Source organism: Dermacentor andersoni, chromosome 5 (assembly GCF_023375885.2).
Source record: "Dermacentor andersoni chromosome 5, qqDerAnde1_hic_scaffold, whole genome shotgun sequence".
Taxonomy (NCBI): domain Eukaryota; kingdom Metazoa; phylum Arthropoda; class Arachnida; order Ixodida; family Ixodidae; genus Dermacentor; species Dermacentor andersoni.
The window spans coordinates 187,261,713-187,274,619 of NC_092818.1; the positions used below are offsets into that span (position 1 = coordinate 187,261,713).

Here is a 12,907-nt window from a genome sequence, read left to right on the forward strand (position 1 = left end):
GCACAGATGATACTTGTGACATCATGAAACAGCGCTAAATACGAGCACGAAGGAAAGAGACAACCATGACCTCTTGTTTCTTCTCTTTTTTAACCCTTTAATTACCATGCCCGAGCTGTACTGATCCTAGCTGTTTGTGCCAATGTCGCTAAATACAAGCCGCAGTCGTCGACTGAGTTCTCTCCGTGCATTTGAGTTTCGGTGCTTGAACATATTCTTCGATGGTTTCGGTTATTTTCGTTGCCATTTGTGCAGCTTACCTACGAGCCCTTCAAATCTGTTGAAGGAAAGCCTCCTTTTTAGAGTATGTATCTTTCATGAACATATAGGGGTGAAAATGAGAGGTAAGCCACGCAAGTAATCTATTTTCTGAATCCGAATAAAACGAAATTTGCTTGAATAAAAAATTCAGAAAATTTTATACACCATTTAACGTAGAAACTTAGGAGTTGAAGCGCTATTAACACAATAATATATGATTACCTTGAAGTGTCATGACTACACCTATTTGCAAGGCAAACAAAATGAAATCTCGAAAAGCACCGAAAGACACTGAATACAGTCAAACAGCAATGCACATACAAAGGCCTGCTTAATATTCTAGGAATCCCCATAATATAGCACAGAAACACGCTCTAATATCTACAAAGATGTATAAACACAAACAACCCCATAAGTTAATAAAAGTACTAGAAACTCTTTCTGAAAACAATTTTATTCGCTATTGTTTAGATCATCGTTTCATCGTGTTACCGCACCAAGTCGCCCGGCTGTCTTTACCTCCACACAAATACTAATGCTAACTATATGGAGTCAATGCTATTTTAATGCAGCTGGCTCATACACATAAAGTAACCAGGTAGCAGATGATGTTCTGTATAGAATACTGCCACAGTGTGCAGTATGCATTGCACTAAATGCTAAGCAATGACGCTTGATCATTACGGCGCTACAGTACACCAGATATTGCACGAAAACACTCTCAGGTGTTTACAACATTACTAATAGCCCGTGAGAATCCGTGAAAGTTGATTTACTGGGCATGTTCAAGGACCTGCCTTAAAAATCTGAAGCCGAGATGAGGTCGCTGTTTTGCGGAAACGAAGTATGACGAACAGGTCATATGTACTATCTTGACCAAGGCGCTTCATAGATGTCCCGTTTTTTTTTCTTTGAAAGCACACTTTTGTGTTTTCTCGTCTTTCTTCGATAAAGTCACATTCTATGAACATGTATATAACAGCGTTTGCGCATATCTCCCTTTCTGTGGAAAACACTGCTAGAAAATGCATCCAAACCATTCAGGTGCTGTCCTGCGTAGGCACATTGAGGTATGCTTGAAATTCTACCTAGAATAAGGAAATATCACTCAAAAGAAAGTGAAAGAACACAATAAGCTTTTTCGTGAAGGCAAACAGAAACTATCTTGGGGAAGGAGTACGCGAGTACGTGCGGTTGGGGGAAAGGCGCGATAAGAATGGGTAACACGAGCAATCGCGATGTGGATCCTCGCGCCAATTTAATCTCCTAATTCAACCTGAGCAACTATTCTTCGTTTTTACCATTTGCTTGCAAGGTTCGGCGCCGCCTTATTGGCACACTTTATTCTCAAGGGTAAAGGGCTGGCAATCGAGTTAAGTCACACTGGAGCATAATTGGGTTCCGTGGATTGGCTGGCGGTTCCTTCCCCTCAGAAAGCTTTCCTATACGCTTTCTTGCCAAGCGTGTAGGAAAGGATACAGGTCACCGATTTAACATATACGGGCAGTGTCTTCTTTATTGTTCCTTAATTAGTTTACTCTGTGGGAGCAATGTATAAAGCCTTACATGATGCCGACAAGGAATCGGGACTTCATACAAGGATAACGTAAAGTCACTGCCTCCAAAAAAGATTCCTTTGAGAAAATACCATTTCCTTTACTGAAAGGACCAGAACGCGCTGTAATGGCAACCCGAGTTATTTCATGAAGCATATGCATAACCTTACCACTTATACGCCGTAAGGCCAGTAGTGTCGAAACGTTTTACTTTTCTGCTTTGTTTTTTTTTTCAAACTTTTAACATTTGCACGAAAGTTGAAGTCACGAAAACATGGATGTCTTTTTGTTTTCCTTTTCTTGAAATCCCAGCGTTTACTGCATATGATAAAACTAAGGAGTCTCGAAAAAGGACGATGGTCTGGGCTGGCGCGTTTCCCATGAGACTGTGTAGTGCGGCGCGAAGCAGGACAAGGATCACAGAACAAGGGGCACAGCGCTCGTCCTCTTCTTTTCTTCTGTGTCCCTTGTCCCGCTTCACGCTGTACCGCACAGTATCCAAGAGTTGCCTTTTCTAGCGACCTTCTCAGCTGCCGAAAACGTAAATACTGCCGGTTTTGGTATATTTACAGATCTAGTTTCATTTGTGCCGTAATGGTTAGAAAGTTGACCTTACCAAGTACATTTGTGCTACGGGTACATATATGCACACAAACATGACAGTTTGTCTGCATATTGTACGTTCCAAGATACTTATAAAACGGCCAAACATTGTTGGAGTTACAGCCCACACAACAAGCGTCAGGTCCATGGAACAAAGTGAAATGTTTATTCTTTATTTTGTTAGCAATACCACTTATTGCACATTTATATTTACCATGGTAGAGCGCGCGTGGTGTTTTCCATCCTTTCGGGACATGTAGCTCGTTTTATTTGCGCTGGCCGACTAATCAACGTTCCTCAGGCCAGTCCACCAGGAGGACACATGAAAGCGTTTCGGTTCGAGAGCTGTGCCCTTGATATAGAAAGAGGGAACATAAAAAAAGCAAAAAGACGTGCTTGTTGAACACTAAACTAATTTAAAGGCAGCATGAGCATAAGTGTCAGCGCAGTGTAAGTGAGCGCCAGAAGAAGTTGTGCAGAAATTATCGACGGTCATTGTCAACGTAAGCGAATAGCTTAACGCTTCTAGAAATATATTCGCTTTATTCAAGGAATGATGCGCTTCAAGGCGCGTATTCTTTCCAGTGAGGATAATTAGAAGTGTTTGTTGTTTCATTGCGTAATGCTGTAGAGAACAGAGCCGTTAATCAGCACATCTGTGGCGGTAGTATAGGTGGTTATATATATGAGCCGATTAACCATATCTCTGTTGTCTCGACTTGTGTGAACTCCGGTGTGAAAGGCGACTGCCACCTATAAACCTTCAGGCGCCCCAAAGCTGCGGTGCGGCAGGTCGTGCTCCTCAAAGGGCCATAAAGTTAGCGTTCCGCGAAGAACTGCTCCTGAAGTTTGGTCGCGCGAAAGCACGCGCCATTTGCGTCAGTGCCTTTGCAGCGACGGTGAAAGTCCGACCACCGACCACAAAAGCGAGCGAGCAACCCAAGGAAAAAGCCGATGAATAAATCCACCGACGATTACGATACTCCCTAATGCGAAATTTGAGCGCAGCTCAATACGTGTTTTCATTTCGCGATATATTTGCTCGCGTGGACAATCTATCTCGCGCGGCACGTTGCGAATAAAGCGAAGTGCGGCGCGGGTACCTCGCTAATCTGGAGATTGCGAGCGCCAGCACGCGGGTGACGCGTGGGCGCGATTCACAGTAGCCGCCGCCTACAGACCTCCGAGACGCTACTCTGGCGCCATCTCGTAGGCGTCGTGGCCGCACTACGCTTTTCTTCTCGTGCTTTCGCCATACCCTCACCCGATTTGCACTTCATGGTTCCACGGCAGACTCCTGCAGCGGAGTCGTCGGCGTCTGCACCGCCAGCGACGCCGACGCTCGCCGCATGGACGGGCGCCCCTAAATGCTGCGCTCTAAAAATAAATAAAGAAAAACGAATAAAGAGTTATTCGCTTTGAAAAGGAAGAACTGCTATACAATTTTGTCATATCAGACTTCTTCGTATAAAGCATTGCGTAAAATTTGTTATCTGTAGTTGTTTCACGTTTCTGCCGTGCGCTTTCGATTCCCGAAGCTTCCCTTGCCCATGGTATATGAGTGCTGGAGATGAAAAAGATAAGAAAAACTAGCCACGATGCTTCTTTCCGTCTTCGATGTAGATGGCGGTACACGTGAATGCGAGCAATGTCTTTCGTAAGTGGATTTAAAAAGCATGAAATGTCGGAAGCAAGAAGCAGGTAAACCTGGAAATGGCGTGGGAGTTTCCACGTCATTTAACATATATTTAGTGCTAATCATATGGCATTGTGGTACTGCTTTTTACGTATTTTCAGCTGCTATTGTTCTTTAGAAAAATTTAAAAAGGACAGAAAGAGAAAGATTTTCGGCTACATGTGATCGCCATAGTTGTTTACAAAATGTAAGCACATGCACTATTTATAGTTCTTAAGAGTTGACGCATGGGCGGCTCCACATCTTACAGTTACATTCCTGTTGAACCGATACCTGTGTTTTGAAGTTAGCGAAAAATCTCATTTACTTTCAGGACCGTATAGTGTATAGCTAAAAACTCTCTTCGTCGGTTTTTCCGATTGCCCCTTAAATGGCCTGTGCTTGGGTCTTATGGTTTCGCACACTAAGTTCATGCTCGTCTTTCCTGAATGTCTGTAGAAAAGCCCTGCGCAAGCTCGTGCTTGATTAGTTCAATCAGACCTACGTAGTCGAGTGTTCAGTGCCCTGTTTACAAAGTCCGGAAACTGACCAGTATACATGGAGGTCATACATCTCTCCTTGTATAGGGTAAGTTGGCTTCCCAGCTGGCCATTCTCTACACCATACAGCGCTATCCGATAATCGTGAACACTCAAGCCCTCTGCTTGGGCTTCGCCTATTACTGTAGCAGCCATGAACGGCGCTTACATGATCGCTCCTTGTAAAAGGCTCATGCCACCCGAACACGCCAAACGTGGAACAGGGATTGCTGAGCAAGTGCATTAAAGTAGTTTGTATAAAATACATCTTCAGCTATGACTGTTCAGGCTTCCTTGCACTGCCAAAAATTTCGCAAGCTATTGCTACTGTAGTATCTGCTGTATTAGGCGCAGAAAACTTAGAGCGTCGACAACACGCCATGCAAAGTCCGGTGCGTTACTCCCTCACTTATTTCTTTTATCACAGGAACAATTAGGACTAGCACTGCCCAGAGTGCCAGACAACCTCGTAATGGAGTTTCTGGAGTTCAGAACAGTGCATAACTAAAGTTTGTTGAACTCCAAGGAATTTAGCTTCTGAGCAGAAAAGAGATGGGACAGTTTGTAACGCCAAACGTGCACAGTGTCCGCAACATAGCTGGCCGTCAGAACAGTAAGCGTGAAATAAAGAGAACGTGATATAAGCTGCGAGCGATGAAAAAAAGTTTTGGAAGCGGGCGAAGCTGACCGCCTGGCGCACCGCAGCGCGATTTTAGTTTGATAGGCGCACCCTCGCGGAATAAATAGGACCGCGGCTGCAAAAGACGCTGTTCGGAAAGCGTTTCAGCTTGAAGCGCCTATAAAAGAAGGGAAAGCAAAAGTGAGCATCAAATGCCATCGGGCCTCTGCTCGAATTCCGATCACGCTTGGAGCGTGTGCTCCGGCGCGAACGTTCTTTTCTATACGCCGTCCGCACGCCGTCGCTGTCAGGAGAGCTGTCGTGTATAGGCCCAAACCCCGACCGACCGCAGCCGAGCGCAGACAGAGGAGCGCAGCCGCTTTTCATTAGCCCCGTGTCTGCGGCCGGGCCAGCGGCAGATGGAGCCTGTATTCGTCGACGGTTCCCAGAGCGGGAACCCTTTCCTCCTCCACATTGAACCGGACACACTCGCGCCCTTTCTCTTCTCTTTCTTGCAATGTCTTGCTGCTCTATTCACTCGGGTGCCCTTTTCTGCTGCGGTCCGCGGAGAAGGAAGCGCTCGGCCATTTCCAGCAGAACTTCATTACCATGCTGCCCTGCGCTTTGCTCCTACTTCTTTCCGATTGCACAATTCATCAAAAAGCAGCACAAACACAGCCGTAGCTACTCCACTTCCGGCGACCTTACCCTGCTCGACCCCGAGGCAGACGCCCCTGCTCTTCGTGGCCTGCTCTTCCGCGTCTCTTTCCCTTGTGGCTTCCGTCCGCTTTACCATCGTCACAAAGACCGTTATTCGCCATTCTCCCGCTGCCTCTCCCAAGAAATCTCCGCGAAGCTACAGTTCAGCACATTCGAACGTAGCGCGATGACTTCACGTCTGGTTCCTGAACACGTGCCAGACAGCCTAGCATTTGTATGCATTTTTTGCGGTGGTATCGACTCGTAGAGCTACCGAAAAAGAACAAAAATTGTTGGCTTTCAATAATGCAGGCAATCCAAGCCGCGGAACTGTCAGCGCAATTAGGCAGAGTCGGAAACCCGACGTCTATGACATGTTTACGGTTCCCGCAATCGCTATCGCAGCACGCAGCCATATAAAAACATGGCCTTCAAGAGCTGCATATATTTGTCCAGAGTTGTCCTTAACTAAGCCCCTATTCATTCATAAGAGGTGCCTGCTAACAGGGCTCTGGTAGGAAGGGTTGCCGCATTATTACGCATGCACTGAATTAGTCCTCTCGGAATGGCGAGGCACTCTTTCAGCTTTGCTTGTTACCACTGTTTGTCTATTTGCTAAGGTACTCTAAACAGTACAGCCTATTGACACGTACTTGTCTATCAGGTGACCACTTTTCACCGTCTAACAAATGTTATCGCTCAGTGCGCGACGTGCCCGCATGGGTCGGAAGTTTCTCGAACGTTATCGATGGTTCTATGTGCTGTCTTTTGTCACCGAACCTTGTGCAATCTGATTTTATGTATGCGCGTCGCGAATGGCGTAAGACTTTCCGGAAGACACGCGAGCACCAGCGATTACTCTGGAACATTCGATGACTTATGTATAAAAGCCGACGCGCTTGACTGACAGATCAGATTTTCGACGGTCGCCCACTTTGTACGCCGCTATCACCGTTATTTGAGTGTAGCCTGTTTTTGAGGGCGCAGGTTCACCCAATAAAGCGCTAGTTTCGTCATTCCCAGTTTTGCTGTTTTCTTCACCGTCACTACTACGGGACAACATAGCAACGAATGAAGTTCTCTACTGCGCTGTCGAATTGTACCTGCATGAGGCATCGGCGCACTGCCTGGCAATCAGCTTCCCTCCCACAATTAGGGCCTAACTATCACGCATCTATCAAAAAAAAAAAAATGGAGTTAGCTTAAGCTTCGTCTTTAGGAGTGGAACGCCATAGCATTCAAAGATCCCTGACTGCTTCAGGCGTTTCCCCGCAAGTGCAGCGCATGTAACCGTAATGTTTACCGGGAAACGCTGTCAGCGAATGCTATGCACGGAGGCTGGCTTTCTGGTAGAAGCGTGGCCTCTTGCGCGGACCGCGATGTTGCGGAGGCGTGCGCCATCTGGAGGTGTTGCAAGGAATCGGGCGCGCTGCTACATGGCCTCCAGGATATTCGTGCGCCGGCGCGCACGAATGGCGCACCCCGTATCATGGCAGACACACTGGAAAAGGGAATAGGGAAAAGGGAAACAGAATTATGTTTTCTCGTATATTAAAATTACAATCCGACGCTATCATGTCTGTAGGTTGTGTGTAAGTCGTAAGTTACGATTTTTTTACGTATTTTAGCTTGAGAAATTCAATTAGTTCATTAACTTCTTTGCGCCACGTGGAGGGCCCGGGCATGAGGGGTTCGAAAATATTTTTGCCGGAGCGGCGTCCAATTCCGGATGCCGACACCGGGTTTTCTGGAACACGGGGCCCTTAACGCTATCGTTATTACTTCTTTCTCTGCATCGACTTGCTTTTTTTTCTCTTGTTTTATTTTCCCTGTCAAAGCAGACATATGCAAACCGCTTAGGAGGCCTTGCATAGTAGCTGAGATGATGCGCAGCTGGAGAAGAATGTTTCACTTGGCCATTTTAACTGTGTGGGTGCTGCGGCGAACAACATGATTATGCGGTTACTCACACCGAATATGCCTCCAGAGTCAGAAAAAAAAATTCAGTTCTGGTGTTTTATGTGATAAAACCACGCTATGATTATGAGGCATGCCGTAGTGGTGGACTCGGGATTAATTTTGACCACCCACTGCACCGTGCACGGCTGTTCTCGCATTTCGTACGCATCGCAATGCGGGCGCTGTGACCGGGATCTGATACCGCGCTCTTGGGCGTAACAGCCCAATGCCAGAGCCGCTACACCAACACGGCTAGTCCTGAGGGTGAAAGTTGTGTTCTTTTGTAAAGTGCTCCATTCACCGGAGGTGTTGGCATGATTCTCCTGGTAAATTACTATGCTGAGTATATACAAGGCCATGGATTGATCTAGTTGGGAAATACTAAATAATCTTCATAAAACAGCTGAATTTGCTGGCTGCACGACAAGGTATGCGAAATACCTACAATACATACATACATACATATATATATATATATATATATATATATATATATATATATATATATATATATATATATATATATATATATATAGTCTATCGTCTACCACAGCGATCACAAGGCAATACTGTGCAAGTATGAGCGTGTGCGTGTAATCAACGGCTAGGTGATCTAAAATAAATGCTATGCAACTTAACGAAATGTATCTTCATTCAACTTGAACGTTAAAAAAATACGATCTAAAACAAGTAATCAAGTCACATATGAATAGCATCGGGTCGATCAGCATTTCTTTGGCTCGTTGCATGGTCGTTGGCTTTGGACTTTCATTCAGTTTGCGTTGGGGGAAAGCTTCGCGTTCAACCATCTTTCTTTAAGAAAGGGACTACCAATGGCATGGCGCTCTTTGGCCATACATGGCCCTTGCGCCATTAAACACCAAACATTCATTCATTCAAGAAAGGCGCTTTTTTCTCCCGTTTTGCATACTCGAACATCAGTTCTGTTTCACAGTTACAATGTCCTGGCAATTTCCTCACTGAGTCATCGAAGCTTATTCGGTGCTGCATAATTGACATGCTCATACGACGTTTACCACCATGATTTACTTAATGTCATGACCCGTGAGTTGGGGGGCTTCTCCGATGAGCATAACTCACACCCAAGCAGGCATAGGCCTCCGTGTAAAATCGGTGTGACATTCAGCGAGCACTGCGCGATGCACAGCTAAGTACGCAGTTTCCCAGCTATCCTTTCGAGAGCCATCGCGGAGGTTGTGAGCCACGCGCTGCACCGAAGGTTTCGCAGGCAACGTGCCGAGCAGGTGCTGTATCGATTTGTTCCGCGCTTTACGAGCAGCGGGATTAACTTTATGGTGGAATTCTCGTTTCTCTCTCTCTCTCGGGGGACTGCGCATAGATTTCTGAAGGGAATCGATGTCTTTTTTTTGTTGTTGTTGTTGAGTGTTTGGCTGACACCTTACGGGAAGCAATATATCGCGTTCCGGAAAAGCAGGGATCGCCTAAGGTGCAGCTGTATGCTGTAAGGTGAGACTAGTAAATTAAGTGGTCAGTAAAGAAATATCATCCTTCTCAATCTCAGCGACTAAGTTTCTTTTCACGCGCACATACATACATACATACATACATACATACATACATACATACATACATACATACATACATACATACAAGTTAAACCTCGGCACAACGAAGTTAGTAATTGTATCGTTATATAGAAATTTCGTTGTATTGCAATTCCACCTTTTATGCAAATAAGTTCAGCCGCCGACGTCTATTTGTTGCACGGTTGGGGCCGTAAAAAAGTTACGAATCATCAGGCTACCAAAAAAGCAAATGCCAATGACAAAAAATAAAACATATATATATATATTTTTAAGTTGGATATATGGTTTTATACCGTGTGGTTGGTATGTTCATATCTGCGGTACAATGTGAAGCTATCTATCGCGTCTACTCCGCCGCCGCAGCTAATAGTGACACCCGGCCGCGGTGGGACGAAGCTATCAGCGTGCTGCTCTCCACAAAGCCCGACCACTGCAGCGTCAAAATCCGTCGGATGCTACGAAAAAAAAAAAAGAAATAAATAAAGAAAGAAAATACAAGAGAGAGAGAGAGAAACCCCCGCTTGCGCGCGGCGAGAGGCGTGCATCAAGGCACCATCCTCGCATTCCACTCGCACGCTTAGCCTCACACTTGCAGCACACGGTGCCCGAAGCGTGATAGGATCTTATCGTACATGGATTTTATACGAAGCATCACTCGATGTCGACGACGGAAATTCGCTTGGGGCGTCCGTAAAATTGCAATGGCATTACTAGCGCTGCCACTGCAAATGCGACAAATTAAAGATCTCTGGAGAATCAGTAAGTTAAAAAAAAGCGTCAGCTAACTTACAAAAAGCAGCTTGCAGATGCCCTATACTCACAGAGAAGACTTATTTACTGTGAAAATATTTTGTTAGTTTCTTCATAGTCTTCTTGTCAATCAACGAAAGCATTACGCGGCGTTCATATGCCCAGATATCTTGCATGGTGTCCTGCTCGAGTAGGAAGCCCGCGTACCACCTTAGGACGCCGATCGCTTCAAGCACTTCCTGGATGTTGAGGATGGGGAGTTCGCCGAGGCCTTGATCGTCAGTTTGGTTGTCATCGTCTTGCGAGTACCTTATGCCTGGCACATCCCGTAAGATGGACGCAAAAACCTCTTCCGTGGCGAGGATGCAAGAGTCAGCGTGCAGGTGGTCGTCCATCTCAACATCCTCTGTAACAACGTCGCCACTACGAAGATGCTGCCAGTTTTCCAGGACGGCTTCCTAAGTCTTCTTGCATGCCCTCTAACACGGGCAATGTACTTCCGCCTTGTTTACTGCTGTTACCTTCTCTAAGAGATGTTGCGGCAGCGACTTTGTGAAATCCAGATTTTGTAAAACAATTCTCTATCGTCTGTCGAGATATAGCCTTCCAAGACGCAGACAGCACTTCCAACGCTTGGCAAATGTCCACATTCTTTGGGCGTTTCAACTGAAGATACCGAAGGAGTTAAGTCAACTAAGCGCCGGCCGTATACACATTTCACCCTGTTAATTATGCCGGCGAAGAACGGCTGTATGAGCGACGTGAAGTTGAAGAGAAGGAATTTCAATTACATGTGCGTCAGCTCGATGTCCTCTACGCTCTGAGCGGTAAAGTCATCGAAAAGGAGGCACGCATGACGGCCAGCGCTCCTTGCTTCCTCGTTGAATCTCTGCAGCCAGGCATGAAAACCCTCGCGCGTCATTCAAGCCTTCTTGATGGTAGTGTAGTATATCTCCGGCTGCTTTGACTTCTTCAGACAATGCCACTTCACGCTTCTTCCGATGATAAGCGCTTTGCGCTATTCGCTGCCGTCCATGTTGACGAGCAGCAAGACGCTAATAGGGAATTTGCTATCCTTGGCTCCGGTGCAGCGATCGCCTTCCAGGGCTAAAGTCCGGCTCGGACGCATTTGATAAACTAAACCTATACATCGGCGTTGTAACCGACTGCTTGCACATAGTCCTCCAGCATTTGCAGCATATTATTTGGTATCCAGACAGCTGATTCCGGCGCATCGGCAGATGCGGACTCTCCGCTCGCTATCTTCCCGACAATCGCGTACTGAGCCCTGAATCGGTGCAGCCATCCGCTACTCGCTTTGAAATCCTTGCAGCCAAGCGTGCACGCGAAATATTTCGCCTTTTGCCGAAGGAGAGCCCCACTGAAGAAAGACAACATTCTGCGCCCGCGTGGACATCAACCACGCGCAGACCGCTTTGTCCACATCTTCGTATGTTGACGCTTTTAATCACTTTCGCTGAGAATTAGTGCCTTTCTCCAATGAGTCGAGGATGGCATCTTTCGACTTTAAAATCGTGGGAGAGGGAGCTCTGTGCTATTCCGAAGCGAGCGGCGAGGTCATTGTTCTTCTCTCCGCAGGAGATCGCTTCCAACATCGCTGCCTTGTCCTCAAGCGAGAGTGTCTTGCGCTTAGTACTAGTACCGCTACTCACGTTTACCACTGTCATTGCCGCACGAGGCAGGGATAATTGGCCCAGCAAGAACCCCAAATTTGACGGTGACACAACGCGCGCTCGGAATACAGAACTATACCCGGCGTAGAATGCGCATTACACTTTGCTGATACCCGTGCCCCCTACCGCATCTGCTCGAATCCCCACTCGCGAATTAGATATCCGGAATCAGGCGACGCGCGCCGTGACAATTAAGTAAGGATTTAAAAGGTCATGACCAGCTGAATTCCTCATTGCTGGCGAAGGCGTTGCCCCTCTTCGGTGACTATTCACTAGAATAGCAGCTTGGGCAAAACGTAGACGGGATACGAGACGAGAAAACGACACCACAAGCGCTGACTTTCAACAACGTTTATTTGAAGGAAACACGGCTTCTCATACCTTTGCCCACACGTGTCACAGACACGTCATTGCACATCATTCTGCCGCACATAAATCTTGTGCCGCAGAATTTAGACGCTGTGAAGTGCTGCAAAAACACAATAACCAGCTGGTTCAGGAGATAATTGAGGCAGCCGAGATTGCCAGACTTCGTGACCAGTGTGTTAGCATGCCGTCGTTGCTACTAACAAAAGAATAACTTGTGCTTTTGCACGTACAATCATTATATTGAGTGCAAAAAAGTTAAAAATTATGGGGTTTTACGTGCCAAAACCACTTTCTGATTATGAGGCACGCCGTAGTGGAGGACTCCGGAAATTTCGACCCCCAGGGGTTCTTTAACGTGCACCCAAATATGAGCACACGGGTGTTTTCACATTTCGCCCCCATCGAAATGCGGCCGCCGTGGCCGGGATTCGATCCCGCGACCTCGTGCTCAGCAGCCCAACACCATAGCCACTGAGCAACCACGGCGGGTTGCAAAAGAAAAAAAAGTTCGTGTTTCACATGATGTGCAATGACGTGTCTGTGACATGTGTGACAAATATATAAGAACCGTGTTTCTTTCAAATAAACGTTGTTGAAAGTCATCGAATGTGGTGT

The 12,907-nt window shown here is 46.4% G+C and overlaps 1 protein-coding gene across 7 annotated transcripts in view; it reads left to right on the top strand.

Moving 5' to 3' along the window:
- Positions 1–12,907, top strand: part of LOC126531724 (kin of IRRE-like protein 3) — an 861,138-nt gene that overhangs the window by 744,689 nt on the left and 103,542 nt on the right. The window lies entirely within an intron of this gene.